We start from the raw sequence: 17,205 nt of genomic DNA on the forward strand, positions 1-17,205 counted from the left end.
AAAATAATCTAAAATAATATTCTAATTACAATTTAATATACAATACAATTATATTATACAATAGTCTAAAACCGTTATAAAATAGGTAAGATAACAACTATTGAATGTATAAATTAATATAATTAAATTGCTTATCATAATTTTTTGTCAGATTAATAATAACTTACTATATTTATATGTAATATCAATTGTATAAAAATATATGATAAAAAATTATTGGTGTCTTGATCTGATAATAAAAAGTTATAATCAAGAACGGACGTCATAAGTTGAAACTTTCTTAAAAAAAAAAAAAAAAAAAAAGTAGGACTAGGAGTAGATGTGAAACTAAGAAAAAAAATAGTAACTAATATAAGTTTTTACTTTTGAAGTCGATGACTTCTTAACCATACACATAGACGTAGTCGCTCTCTTGGAATTGGAGATAGAAAGAAAAACTAAGAAAAAAATAAAAGGGAGAAAGCGAGATAGAGAGAATGAGGAAAAAATTACAGATATAGATATAGATTTGTTAGTTGTCACAGTGATGTAATTTTTTTGTTAATGAAAAAGAAAAGTGTAAGGAAAAATAATTTCATTTCATTGTCAACTGCCAAGTAAGCCAAAATCTTAAAAAGAATATTCATACATTTTTTTTTAATGAATGAGCAAAATTTTTGGAACTGGCACAATACTTTCAAAAAAAAATTTCACAACAAAATCTAGGTGACCAATTGTTAAAGGTTGATAAAAAAAATATTGTTAGTGGGTCTAGATAAAAAGTAGTTACAACTTGCCTCATATTAATGTAAAAATATTGTGAAATTAAAATTAGGGTGATCATATTCAAGCTTATTTTAATTGGGTTCAAACAAAATTTAGGATTAAGGTATTCAAATTTTTATTTTAAGGGGTTAAAATGAAAAAATTTTGTTTAGGCCAAGTCAGGGGGTTCATTTGGACCCCTTGGCAACCCCTTGACCTTAATGTAGCGCCGCCCATGCCTAAGAGAGACGTAATCAATTTGAATAACAAAAACTAAGTGAACATGTGATCATTGTTTATTTATATCTATTCTAATTCTTGAGAACGTCTATATCCTTTTTGATACTGCATACACCTCATGGGCTCTTTTTTTTTTAGGGTATTTTATTTTTATGTGAACTCCTATTAGGTGGAGTATGTATACACACACACGATTATTGGGTGTTGGGCTTAGAAGTTGTGGTTGCTCTAATTAAGTGGTTGCACAAAATTGTAGAAAATTTATTAAATTTCTTTTTAAAAAATTAAATTTAGTTAGTTGGTAGCATACAACTACTATACCTAAGAGAGACGTAATCAATTTGAATAACAAAAACTAAATTAACATGTTGTTATTGTTTATCTATATATTTTCTAATTCTTGAAAATGTCTATATCCTTTTTGATATTACATACACCTCATGAACTCTCTTTTTTTTAAGGGTATTTTATTTATACGTGGACTCCTTTTAGGTGGAGTACGTATATATACACACATGGTTATTTGGTGTATTTTTTCATTCTCCTACCAATTATATGGTTTTTTTTATTTAGTCTTTCCTTCGCCTACCTACAACACCTACAACCTTATAAGTATGTATTTGTTGCTTTCGTTTAAACTAATTTCCTTAAATTTGATATATTTTATATGCTTATGGTTTGAGAATTAATGATTAAATGTTGTTAGACATGCTTTCATAGTGGTGTATCTTCCACAAGAATTGATATATTATTTTTTACAAATCTCTTATTCTCCTTTTGGAAGATCTATTATTTTGTATATCATATATGAATTACATGTTTATGACATTCTAATGGTGGTATATTGTTTCCATCCCCTCAATTTGTAAAATTAATTTGTTTTTATCGTGTAATTCACAAATTATTAATATAGACTCAACATATATAACTTTTAATTAAGTCATGCATCACATAAACATAATACTAGTGTATATATATAAAGAGGATTAAATCACTAGGCCCCAACTCGTCCCATGCAATAAAACTAAAAAAGGCATCCATATATAAGAACTTTTTTGATGAAGATCTTGATTAATAAATGTTATATCTCTTGTTTATACGGCCCAAGAGATTTAAACCTTAAGGCCGGCAAAGGGTATGGAAATTTTTTTTTTTTTTTTTTTTTTGAGAAATAATTACAATATGTTGTTAATCCTGCAGTTTAAACATTTTCCCCCCTAAACCTCCAAACACTTTGTGCATGGAGAGATGTCAATTCAGCTACAAAGCCTTTGACAAGGGTATGGAAAATGATCTGCATGTTAGTAGGATAAATTTGAATGAGAACTTAATTAGCCCTTCATTCTAGATCCCTTGCATGTGAATTTGGTTATATGTAAATGTTTCCCCATGATTTTTTTTTATACAAAATAAAATTTATACTATAGTATAATCTAAGTGTATATGTGTGTGAAACTCCCTCCTGGAGACTTGATCCTCGGCCTTTGCCCTTACACCCTACAAGCACTTATACTTGTCAAGTGACCACCACACCAAAGATGCGCGGTGGTCTCTCTGATTTTTTAATTCCTTTGTGTTTCGTCTTGATAGTGAAGAGTCATCATTGTAAGAGGACTTCATAAATTTAAATTGTATAATAATTTTTTTAAAATTTTTTTAAGAAGCACCATTATGCAATCACAGTTACAGTCAAGCATTTATTTGTTTTAATTTTCTCCTTCAGCACACCTCCACAACTAAATGGTAAATAATCCAAACTTCTTTTGAGGCTGGAAATATTGACAATGATTTATTTGATGGCATAAATTTTCTTCTACTATTCAAAATTAGTCATTAGTACGTGTAACACACAAGAAAGTTCAATAAAAAAAATTATATATTATGCAAATTTAATTAAAAAACAAATTAATAAAAATTCAAGCTAGAGAATTTTTTTAGAGATTATCAAAGTTAATTAATTTTATTCAAAAAAAATTGTGTGGTGATTTGTAATATCCAAAAACACAGATTGTTTTAATTTAAATTAATATAGTTTAACATTATTCACTCCAATCACCTGCATGCAACATTAATTGCGATTCAAACTATCTTGAAATGAGGATTGAGGAAGGCAGCCTTGGCAAAAATCCCATTAGTTGACTATTAGGCCTTTTAAGCCATTGTGAAATCAACCAGATCTAAGGGATTTAATATATGGAGAGAGGAAAAACAAAATATAAAAAGCTTTTCCATTTATGTTGGATATGGATAATTTTTTTAGAAAATTGTTGTATATGGATATTAAGTGCTTATCCAACACTTGTATATGCATTTTATTATCACTTAAGATTTTATTGAAAATATCCTTCAACCATTTTACACCCACATCACCCAAGCACTTCTAGACTTGAATGGAAACTTCATCAGGTCAAAAGGCTTTTCTTGTTTCTGTTAGTATATAATAGTAGTAGATGATCACACCATAATATAATGCACTCTCAGCTATATTATAACACCCATTTGGTAGATGGTGTTACTTCACTAACTAGCAGCAAAGAATCAATTAAGCGTTAGAGTTGGTTATTTAAGTGGTGTCTTTTAAATAAGATACCTATATAATAACACCCATTTGGTGGATGGTGTTGCTTCACTGACTAGCAACAAAAAATCAATTAAGAGTTAGAGTTTGTTATTTAAGTGGTGTCTTTTAAATAAGATACAACTCTTGATAAATAGGGATTTTATTAAAAAATAACTATAAAACCCAATCTATATTATTAGTTAGACAACATTTCAAACATATTTAGTTTCTAACAATTCGAGTTCTCTGCACTCGATTTTGCCCAGTGAATTTGCACTTGAAAATCGAGTGTCTCACACTCGAGTCCTCTGGACTCGATTTGCTAGAAATGAAATTTATTTTAAACCTTGCCTAACTAATAATATAGTTTGAATTTTATTGCTATTTTTTAATAAAATCCGATAAATAGACATATCTCTCCTCAAGAGATATGAGGAGTCTATAAATATTCCGACTCCTCATTCATTGTTGCGTTATATAATTTTCTCTTTGTCTGTGTTGATGATTCCCAATATAACGTCATTACCATACCCAAGAAGGGACTAACAGTGGTAACAGAGCCAATGGTTTCTAAGCGCTAAAACACACCACCACCACAACACCGACCACCACCCTCACCCACAACGTATAATCATTCTATCAAATTGTTGAAATTAATTTTTCAAACAATTCGTAGATAGGTATTAGGCTTAGTAACATCAGTGTCTTATTATAATTATCATCAAAACATTGTCTATCCCAATGAACCACCGTTTTGAGTGAGAATTTGTGGTTTACCATTAACCTGTGATATTCATCAGGTACATGAAAATTTTGTTCTTCAAGAAAAATATTGGGATTCTTATACTGAACAAGAAAAGAAACAAGAAGAAACACTGAATCCACAGCAATCTAAGATCAACGATTTGGAAATTGAAGAACAAGAAAATACCCATTTTTGGATTGTCTCGGAAGATCTAGATCAACTTTATTTCAATATTGTAGTAACCCCATCTGCAAGTGACCCATCTGAAATTTCAGATTTGGTCGAGAAAACTGCAATATTTGGAGAAGTTGATGCCAAAGAATATGTGTTAGAGGACTAGAGAAGTGGAGAAGAAGAACAGTTAGAAGAACATCGCTATAAGCATCAAACCCAGCAAGCACCGCTTCAAAAAGACACCGTTTCACGTTCTTCTAATTTCGCTAAGTTTGCAACATTGACAACATTGACTCCAAAGCAATCTGAAACTATAGTATATCCTAATCCTAATCAGCCGTTTATTCAATCCAAGGTAGGCCCACGTGTTAGACAAACTGCCAGGAAAACAATTAGGCCTTAAACTCCACTTCCTAGTCCACTACGTAAAGCAATAAAAACTTGGAGTTATTCAAGCCTTGAATCAAGCCCACCAGCAAGCCTCTCTTGGAGTCCAATTTGTGATTGTACCCAAGAAGAGCATATTGGAAGGCATCAATCAGTTTTTGGTGTAGGCAGGGATTAAATTTCAGATCTCTTATTCAATTATCAGAGACTTTATCAGTTGAGCTTGTTGGAACCCACATTTTTTTTTATTGTACTTAATTTGCTTATATAATAAAGAGTTTGGTGTGTTTATTAATTCTATTGTGTTATTACATTAAACACCTTTTTAAATATATTTATTGAGTGCTATATTTACTCTGCAATGGCAATTAAAACTTCATTTGATTCTAATTGTATTGAAAATCTTAATGGCATTAATTTCCGATCATGGAAGCGTCATATAAAATATTTATTGACGCATGAGAGGACTTAATATACATTGTCAACAACAAAACTTGTACCAATAGTTAAAAATGACAATGAGGGATTTAAAGCCAAAGATAATTGGGAAGTGGATGACTCAATTGTTAAAACTTCTATGTTACACCATATGAAAGACAATATAATACTTTTATTTGGAGATAATGAAACTGCTAAGGAATTGATAGAAGCATTAGAAGCTAAATATGGACCAAGACCTGACACACATGTACAATTATTATTGGATAAATTTAATAGTACACAAATAAACGAAGGTGATTACATAGGTGATCATATAAATACCACGGAACTTTTAGCAAAAAAAATGGCTGATGTAGATAATTCTGTATCGAACAAAATGCAAGTAACAACCATTTTAAATAGTCTTCTACCATCTTAGAATCATATAGTTACCACACTTACACATGGAGATAAAGAAGTCAATATGATATTATTACCTGCTTTTGTAGTACTCGAAGAAGAAAGAACGTAAAGAAGAAATACTGAAAATCAAAATCACAATTTGTGGATGACTCAAACAATTCCTAAATTAAGACCCCCTAAGCGACAATGGAAAAATACATCATTTCCATATAAGAAAAGAAATTTTCAAAGACTACGGCCAAATAAGCAAAGAAATAATGGAAGACCAAAAATTGCTTATTATCATTGTGGAAGATTTTGTCATATTAGGAAAAATTTGTCCAAATAATAATAATAATAATAACAAAAACAATTGAACAAAGCAAATTATAATGACCATTTTTGAAGTAATGATAATTGAACCATCATCAGACAATTGGTGGATCGATTCAACCGCGACTCGTCATATAGCAAGAAGTAAAGAATTGTTTGTTGATTTGAAGGAAAAGAAGATAGGGGAATATAAAGTCTATATGAGAAATAATACTTATAGTGATGTATTAGGTGAAAGAAACTGTAAATTATTCATTAATGGTATTGTTGTAAATTTAAGTAATGTATTATATGCACCAGATATTTGTAGGAGTCTTATTTATGTTTTTGTATTAGAAAAAAAGGTTATGAAATTAATTTAAAGTCCGGTTGTGTGACTATTTGTAAAGGTAAAGTAAAACTCAAAGGAGTAAGAATCGATGATATGTATGTACTTAACAATAATATTTATAATAAAGATTCAGTTTGCAGTTACTCTATTGTGTCAAATTCTTCTTATTTATGACATTTTTGATTATGACATATAAATAAAAATAAAATAGAAATGATAGGCCAAAATCGTCTTGACCATTTGTGATGAATTAACCAATTAATTTAACCAAGTGAATTTATTAAGTTAATTAACATGTAAATGCGTGGTAGTACAAATAAATCACCAAAAAACTAATTATGTAACGGAAAATAAATAATACGGTGATTTGTTTACAAATGGGGAAAATCTAACGACAAAAACCCCACCAGGTGATTTTCAGGTCACCACTCTTGAAACTCCACTATTATCATAACAAGCGATTACAAGTAAAGGAATCTCAAGTACCTTACCAACCTACAGTTGAACCCTTTCCCTAATGCCCAATTGGACTTGTTCTGTAGTGACAGTTCCTCCTTTCGATGCACGGCTCCCAAGTATGTGATTAACCAATTGTGCCGATCCCAGTACGTGACTTCAATCACCAACTAAGAAGGTTATTGGTTGCAAAGTTCTTCAATTCATCCACACGATGAAGATCAAGAAAATGCTTGGTCACAAAACCCTACGGTGCACACACACAGCAACTTCTTTAATAGAAAGAGATGAACTAGGGTAAGAACTTCGTCTCAGATCACAATTTGCTTGAACAAAGTTTGCTCAATGCTTGTGCAACTTATGTACTGTTTGATGACCCTTAAAACAATCCTTTTATATGTCTAGAGTTAGGAGAAAAGAAGGCCGAAAGACACATCTATGAATCCCAAGAAAAACATATCAGAAATTCTGTTTTTGTAAACCTTGACAGATAGAAGTTGTCGAGCATCTGTCGAGATAGCTGTCGAGCCACGGGGCTGAAATAGCTTCTTAAACCTCGACATATGCTAGCTGTCGAGCTTTAATAACTCTGCACTTTTAGCTTGTTTTCTTGGACAGACTTGAAGGTTTCAACACTTAATCTTGAAACATGGTTTCTTAAAGTATTTAAGCACATCCTAAATCTACCCAAATACAAGTAAAGTGCGTTTTGTCAAAAGATAAGTCAATTACATAAAATAGTGACATATGTTCCTAACAAATGAATCACATATGTCCTAACAATCTCCCCCTTTGGCAATCCGTGACAAAACCACAACAAACAAATGAATATATGAGAGAAGTCATAAATCACTCAACTCATATTCGCTTGTTGAATATAATAAAATATATCCTAACACAAACTCTTTAAAAATTTTGCAAGAAAAGAGTTTATGGCAAGTAGACTTTGACAACTTGTATTTCTGAAACACTTTAAACAAAACTAATCAAGGCATCTCTGTGTGAAATAGAAATAATAGATTGCATACACGTAATAAGAAGCATGTGCATAAAGAGAAAAAAGAAACAACACATGTGAGGGTAGGTGAAAGAAACATACATCAACATATATAAAGAAGATAAGTACAATGTATATCAAAAATGGTCACAAGACCTAAAGTACAAGAACACATGTATCTAAAATAGAGAAAAGAAAAAGATACAAGTAATCCTCACTACATCCCTCAGATATCAACACTCCCTCTAACAAAATGTCCTATACTAACTCTCCCCCTAAGTATAACTACTCTCATATCAAAACTACTCCCCATTTTTGTCACGAGTGATAAAGGGTAAGAATGTCAAGTAGACATCTCTTCGGTAGAGCTAGCATCTCCATCATCATCATCCGAAGTATCATCGTCATCACAATCATCATCATCCTCATCCTCAGAATCAAAAGCTACGGGAGGAGGTGGTGAAGGAGAAGCCTCAAAAGCATAACTACCCATGGACGCCTGTCGCCGTGCAATACAACCGACAAGAATGTTCACCTGATATAACTCCATAGAGAGAGTATTAAGGTGAGCATTCATGCGCTGAAGCTGTGCCATGATGTCTCCTAGAGTCACATCACTTGAAGAAGAAGAGGGAGTGGATGTGGATCGAGCAGATCGAGATGGAGTCGGACGGGTGGAAGATGCTGAATCCGTCTATCGCGACCTAAACTGAGTCTCGCTATGTTTAACGGTAGCGTAATCTATGGCACACATGAAGGTGAAAGGGTCGGACGTTGGAAGAGGGACGGAAAAATGGCGTAAGATCCTTGCGATAGCAGAAGGAAAGATGAGTTTATCATGAGACGCCGAATCTAGATGAACATCTATGATGGAAAGAATAAAATGAGAAGGGAAATCAATCGTAAGAAGCTCAAGAAGGGACAACAAAAATCGAGCACGAGGCTCGGTGATAGAGTTATAATGAGAGAGAGGATGGAGTACAAAGGTCATCACCATGTTCAAAAATCGCGAGCCTTTTGCAAAGGCCGAATAGTAAGTGAATTGGCGCTCACCCCACTTGGAAGGACATTCACAAAAAACTGATTTGAGTGTATCCTTGGACACAGTCCGCAGACGCTCACAACTAGGATAGTCATGAAACTCTACCCTAGGAATCCTAAGCACATCCGCAACAAGTTGCGGTGTGACAAGAATGCGCATACCTCAAATGCGAGTAAAGAAAAGAGGTACTGAACAATCAATCTCGTGCATGTTGGAGTAAAATTCTTAGATAAGCACGAGAGGACATGTGACCAGGACGTCACACAATGACTCCCATCCCCGACTGTGAATGACAGTGGAAAGGTCGATGTCGGCGAAGTCCACCAGAATGACTTGGCGTTTAGAATGAATGCCGCGTCTAGAAAAGTTCTCCGAGAATGCCTTGTGGGCATTATCATCATGGAATCGAAGAGAGAGAGAAGCAGAATCAGAAGATGAAGAGGCACCGGAACGAAGAGGGTTCCGAGCCGGAATGGACTTACGCTTTGGTGCCATAGACACAACTAACGTAAACAGAATAAAGAGGGGGAAGAAAGAAACAATCAGAAAAACTCCAAAACAGTTCAAATATAACAAGTATATTGAAAAGTAGATAACGTATGCATGGAAAATGCATGAACATGTGACATGCAAAATAAATTGCATCATGGGCTCAGCCCAATCCAATCCTACTAGCACACAATCAATTACACACATCTAAAATGCATGATAATATTGTTATTATGCTAATGTGATGCAATGCACGAGATTTTAAGATCAAATCTTTAAAACCCATCCCAAAATTTCAACAAAAACTCAACAATTTTGAAAAACCCCAAAATTTTTCAAAAACCCCAAATCCTAGGTTTCAAAACTTGAAATGCATGAATATGAGAGATTAGAATCTTACCAAGTGAAGAAGAACTTGAAAAAGCTTGAAGAAACCTTGAGGAAGAAGATTGCAGTAAGTGAGAGAGGATTGGGAGATGAAAAGACAGAGGTATTGAGAGAGAGATCGACATAAATGAGCTGCGGATTGCACGAGGAGAATATATAGGCTATTAGTAAATCTTGACAAATGAAGGTGTCAAAAGGTATCGAGAAATCTGTTGAGGTAGGTGTCTAGAAAAAGGTCGTCGACAGATGCAGGTGTCGTGCATGTGTTGAGGAACAAACCACCATATCAAGAACAGAAGCTCGATTGATCGACTTAGCTATCGAGAATCTATCGAGGAGACATGAACTTTCTCGATCGATCCATCAGGTGTCGAGGAGGTGTTGAGATTGTGATAAGAAAAAAACTTGGAAGCTCAACAGATAGCCAGGTGTCGAGGAGGTGTCGAGCAAGTTTTTAAAAACAATTTTTCGAGAAGAGAAAAACACAGATATGAATGTAATCAAACATGTAACATAACCAATGATCCAAACACCATATAAACCTCTCAAAATCATCTCTTAACAGCAATTTTAAGCACGTGGATCCCAAAAAACACACACACACACTAAACAAGTCTAACCAACTTTTATATTTCAAAAAACGTCAAGACAGTTTAGTGAGCATACATTAACACATGTAAAACCTTGTGATGACCAAATCATATTGTACCTGCATATGTATTAAGAGTAGCAAAGAATATTGTGTGTTGTGTGTGAAAACCATCGCAAGATTGTATAAGTGTATACATGTTATGACGATTTAAGATATAAGAAAATCACTTTAACTCACAAACAATCATAACTGCTTGATGGAGACTATTACCTTCGAGGTACATCCTATAACTCCCACATCTCCTAAAATACACGCTTGCAATCATATTTAAAACATTTTTGATCTTTTTGCTTTTTATTTTCTTTGCATATTTTTCTTTTAAGCAGATCATGCATGAGCATATAAGAGATAAAAAAGAAATACCTAATGATGGTAAGCATTTGACATTCCAATTTTGTTATGCCGAAACACACAAATGTCATTGACACTGCACTTTTGCTATGCCGAAGCATACATGTGTCAAATTATGATTGGCGGGTTATAGTGGTAAGATGGTTATTTATGTCTTTCTCTTAGAATTTTCTAGTCCTTCCCGTCAAAAAAAGTGATACGAGTGTTAAGTACAAGAGATAACTTAATCTTACTCATCACAAATAAGAGTCACAAAACTCACTTGCTTAGTTGTGCATAGAGATGCTCATCTAAACTACAAGAGATACAAAATTTAGAAAACTTTATTTCAATGGTCATTCAAGGTACACAAGTACCAATGTACACCAAAACATACACTGTTTTTGTATTTTTCTGATTTTTCAATTTTTTTTTTAATTTTTATATGGAAAAAAAAACAAAACAAAACTAAAAAAATAACCAAACAAAAACATGTTAAACAAAGCAAAGTATAAAAACTAGACTGACTCAAAACTTGAAAGCAAAACACACAAGTAATACACACATAAAAACAAGAACAGAGAAGGAGAAAAGTGATAGAATCACTTGGATCCCTTTTCCTTCCACACCCTGGAAGAACTTTTTCTTTAATTAAACCCTTGAACCGGCGGTGAGAGGGAAGAATTAAAACCGTTCAAGTTCGAAATGAACATGAGAGCTTTGAGAAGATCTCCAAGGGGAGCAAGAGAGGATTGAAACTGATTCTGGCTTCCAGATGCTATCATGCTATTGCTTTGTTAAGTGATAAGCCACTTATAGCAATTTGGTCGAGTATTACCGGTGGCTTCACAATGATGACAAAGATGCTACTTCTTTTTTTTAGGCTTTTGAGAGTTAGCCTTCTTAGTCCTAGAGTTCTTAGCTTCCTTCTTATCTTACTTAGGGGGTGCTCCTAAGATGGATTTACTTTTGTCTAAGTTCTCATTAACTAAATTAGTTTTAACATCATTGTTCTCAATTTCAACATTACTGGTAGGAGGAACAAAAATAGTAGTATTAGTATAAGCAATATTAGAGGAAGAGAAATCATACCCTAAACTTGTTCGATCAGAAGCAAATTTCTGAAGACTGAGCATCTCATTAAACTTTGCACTTCAAGCTTCTTGGTCTTCTCAGCCAAGAAATTGTGAAGCATCTCAAGCTTCACAAGAAATTGTTCTCAAACCTTAGTGCTCCAATAGTTTGATTAGCCTCATCAAACTTTGTGGAAAGCTCTTCACGATCAAGTTTCACATCACCAAGCTTCTTGGTTGTGAGCCTATACAGTTTCTCATGCTTCTCAGAAAGCTTGTACAATTTCTCATAGGCTGTATGGATGTCATCTTGATCATCCATTTTCTCAAACTTGGACTCCACAAATTCCTCTTCTTCAACCACATCTACAATAATCCCATCAGTAGGATTAACAGCAGCAATGAAGGCATTCAAGATTCCGTCATCTTCATTGTCGGAATCATCCTTAGGCTCGGTGTCGCTTAAGGTAGTAGCAAGCACCTTGCTCTTTCCAATGCTCTTGAGATATATAGGACACTTGTGTTTCATGTGACCGAAGCCTTGACACCCAAAGCACTTAGGTCTTGTGGGAACAGTGTACTGACCATCATCCCTTGCATCATTCTTCCCTTTATCTTAGCTCTTGAACTAAGAAGAACTGGATTGCCTACGGTCCTTGTCAAAACCCTTCCCATTGGCATTCTTCATGAATTTCTTGAACTGTTTGGTGATGTAGGACTTCATCATAGAATCTTCATCATCTAAAGACTCATCTGTCTCGCTGCTTTTGACCTTAAGTGCCATGCTCTTTCCTTTACCCATCTTGTCAATCCTAGTCAAACCTAGCTCGTAGGTCTACAGATTTCCAACCAATTCTGTCAAAGGAATCTTTTCAATGTCCTTTGATTCCTCGATTGCCATAATCTTAGCATGGAATCTCTTAGGTAAAGATCTGAGCACCTTTCTCACAATCTTGGGTTCAGGAATGGTTTCCCCAAGATTAAAAGCAGAGTTCACTATGTCCTTCAGCTTGGCATAGAATTCATCAAACGACTCATCTTCCTCCATCTTAATCTCTTCAAAGCTTGTAGTGAGCCTCTGAAACTTTGAATTCTTGATAGCCTTTGTTCCCTCATAAGTTGTCTGGAGGATGGTCCATGCTTCCTTAGTAGTTTCAGTAGATGATATCTTCTTGAACTCCTCATTGGTGATTGCACTGAATAAGGCATTCAATGCTCTGCTGTTGAAGTTTGCTGCCTTGATCTTGACATCATCCCAGTCGGCCGGCACTTCCTTCGGCTTGGTCTAGCCTATCTCAACAGCTTGCCACACTTTCTCGCCTAAAGACTGCAAGAAAGCTCTCATGCGTACTTTCCAGTATGCATAGTTAGTGCCATCAAATAAAGGAGGTATGATTAACGATTGTCCTCCATCTATTACAAATAGGGGTCAATTGATCAACATAGCAAATATTAAACCTTAATCAGAGTGTGCCTGCTTTGATACAACTTGATAGGCCAAAATCGTATTGACCAATTATGATGAATTAACCAATTAATTTAACAAAGTGAATTAATTAAGTTAACTAACATGCAAATGCGTGGTAACACAAACAAATCACCAAAAAACTAATTATGTAGTGGAAAATAAATAATACAGTGATTTGTTTACGAATGGGGAAAACTTAACGGCAAAAACCCCACCCGATGATTTTCAGGTCACCACTCTTGAAACTCTATTATTATCATAACAAGCAGTTACCGGTAAAGGAATCCCAAGTACCTTACCAACTGACAATTAAACCTTTACCCCAATACCCAATTGGACTTGTTCTGTAGTGACAGTTCCTCCTTTCGATGCACGGCTCCTAAGTACGTGACTAACCAATTGCGCGGATCCCAGTATGCGACTTCAATCACCAACTAAGAAGGTTGTTGGTTGCAAAGTTCTTCAGTTCATCCACACAATGAAGATCAATAAGATACTTGGTCACAAAACCTTACGATGCACATACACAACAAATTCTTCAAGAGAAAGAGATGGACTAAGGCAAGAATTTCGTCTCAGGTCACAATTTGCTTGAACAGAGTTTGCTCAATACTTGTGCAACTTGTGTATTGTTTGACGGCCCTTAAAACAATCCTTTTATATGTCTAGGGTTAGAAGAAAAGAAGGCCCAAAGACACATCCATAGATCCCAAGAAAAACGAATCAGAAATTCTGTTTTTGTAAACCTCGACAGATAGAAGCTGTTGAGCTAGCTGTCAAGCCACGGGGCTAAAACAGCTTCTTAAACCTCGACACATGCTAGCTGTCGAGCTTTAGTAACTCTGCACTTTCAGCTTTTTTTCTTGGACAGACTTGAAGGTTTCAACACTTGATCTTGAAACATGGTTTCTTGAAGTATTTAAACACATCCTAAATCTACCCAAATACATGTAAAGTGCGTTTTGTCAAAGGATAAGCCAATTACATAAAATAGTGACATATGTTCCTAACAAGTGAATCACATATGTCCTAACAAGAAAGAATGAGTAAAATTGGTATATTACCTAATTTAAACATTAAAAATTTTGATGTCTATGAATCATACATCAAAGGAAAGATGACAACAAAACCTTTCGCTAAACATTGGCAATCTTCAGAGTTATTAGAACTAATCCACTTAGATATTTGTGGACCTTTGAGAACCAAAACACACAAAGGAATGAAATACTTTATCACCTTTATTGACTATTATTCTCGATATGGATATGTATATCTACTCAAACACAAATTTGAAGCACTAAAAAAAAATTCAAAAATTATAAAACGGAAGTAAAAAAGCAATTAAAAGTATAAATAACGACAGAGGTGGTGAGTACGAAAGCTTTGATATGTTCTGTAAGGGGGAATGAATTAGGTATTTTTACACTATGCCTTATAAACCTCAACAAAATTGTATTACCGAAATACGCAATAGAACTCTAATAGAGATGTCAAGATCAATGATGGCTCATTCACAATTTTCACTCACTTTTTGGGGGAAGCTTTGTCAACTGCCAATTATTTATTAAACAGAGTTAATACAAAATCCAAGGATCTTACACCTTATGAATATTGGACTGGTCACAAACTAGATTTATCAAATTTAAGGGTTTGGGGATGCAAAGCCCATGTACTAATATCGAAACCATTAAGAGATAAGTTAAAAAGGAAGACACGGGAGTGCAAATTTATTGGATATGTTCAAAATGGTAGTGGTTATAGATTTCATAATCAAGAAAAGGGGTTAATAGAAAGCAAGGATACTATTTTCTTTGAAAGCACCAGTCAAATTACACCACTTAAAAAGATAAGGTTACAAGAAGACCTTGATAATGAACATCGGGATCACTATAAGGATGCTTCTAAAAGTGGGAGCAAAAGAAAATCAAATAAATTGGTACCAGATTAACAAACCTTTGATCCTGAGAATAGTGGGAGTAAAAGGATTAGACGACCATCAACTATGCTTAAAGATAATCATTTGTTTAACATAGAGGAAAATTCAAGTGAGGACCCAACTAATTATGGACAAGCAATGGCGCGCAATGATTCAAAACAATGGTAAGATGCTATGATGGATGAACTAGAATCCATCAAGAAAAATGATGTCTGGGAATTAATAGCTTTACCAAATGGAAGAAAGGCCATTGGATGTAAATGGGTTCTAAGAAAGAAATTTAAGGCTAACAGTAGTTTAGAAAAATATAAGGCAAGATTGGTGGCTAAAGGGTTTACTCAACAATCCAGTGTAGATTTTGTTGATACATATTCACCAGTAGCTAAATTTGCTTCAAATAGAATAATTACGTTTGTTGTGGGAATAATGGATTTAGAATTGCATCAATTGGATGTCAAAACCGCTTTTCTTAATGGTGAATTAAAAGAAGACAGATTCATGTTACAACCAGAAGGTTTTGAAATAAAAGGACTTGAAGATGGAGTTTACAAATTAAAAAGATCCTTGTATGGACTCAAACAATCTTTTAGACAATGGTATTTAAAGTTCCACCAAGCAATATTGGAGATTGGTTTTGAGATGAATCCACTAGATCATTGTGTTTACATATGGAGATGCTACGATGAGTTAACAATATTATCATTATATGCTGATAATATATTATTAGCTGGAAATAGTCCAGATATGATGATAAAGACAAAATCTTTCCTAGCATCAAGATTTGAAATGAAATATATGGGCCTTGCTACATGTATTAGGATTTAAAATAATTAGAGATAGAAATGCAAAATTATTATATTTGGATCAAAAGTACTATTTGGAGAAAGTATTTGAGAAATTTAATATGGCAGAATCTAAAGTTTTGAGTACGCTTGTAAGTAAAGGAATGATATTAAGTAAGAAAATGCACCCTAAAGATAAAGAAGAATAAGAATTTATGGAAAATGGTCCCTATGCCCAAGCTGTGGGTAGTTTAATGTATGCAATGACAAGCATAAGGCCATACATTTGTCATATAATAGGATTAGTAAGTAGATATCAATCTAATCCTGGAAAGACATATTAGTAGGAAGTCAAAAGAACTTTTAGATATCTCCAAGGTACCAAAAGTATGAAATTATGTTTTGGGATCAATGATCTAGAAATAATAGGATATACATATGCTAATTTTGCAGGAGATGTAGATGATAAAAAATCTACTAGTGGTCATGTATTCCTATTTGGTGGAACAACTGTCTCTTGGTTAAGTAAGAAACAAGGTTGTGTTGCAAAACATACCATGGAGGCATAATACATATCATGCAATACAACGATGAGTGAAGCGGTCTGGATTAAGCGATTTGTCGACAATTTAAAATTAGGTATACCAAATAGACCAGTTGATGTGTTTTGTGACAATAAATCCACTATCTCGTTAATAAAAAGTGGAGCAATATCTCTAAAGGCAAACACATCGAAACAAATTATCACTATATTCAAGATATAGTGGAGAGGGGTGAAATACGAGTTTAATTTATCCCCTTAAATGAGATGGTGGCTGATCCCATGACCAAAGGATTGACTTTAGATAGATTTAGAGTGCATGTAGGAAATATGGGACTCATGGATCCAAAAACCTAAGTGGGATACTATATGTATTTGCATAGATGGAAGGATTGGAGACGCTCGAAGAACATGGCTATGCATCTTTTGCTTTGGGGACACAATTGGTCAGCACTAGGCAGAATAGCATTGTATAAGAAGTTAGTGTATGAATGTAAAGTTCACTAATGTGCATCATATATAACACAACTTGTACAATGAAAAGTCGTTGAAGTCGTATGAGAAAACCTTTAGAATACTAGCTTAAAGGAAGTATCAAGCGATTCAGTGCAGGCTAACATGTCTGATATGTGTGGCTGAAAGACGTCGATTGGTAGTGTGGGTGTGGACTAAGATTCCCAGCTGCATGTGGTAACAAACGTTCCACATGTTTGATG

Source organism: Quercus lobata, chromosome 9 (genome assembly GCF_001633185.2).
Source record: "Quercus lobata isolate SW786 chromosome 9, ValleyOak3.0 Primary Assembly, whole genome shotgun sequence".
Taxonomy (NCBI): domain Eukaryota; kingdom Viridiplantae; phylum Streptophyta; class Magnoliopsida; order Fagales; family Fagaceae; genus Quercus; species Quercus lobata.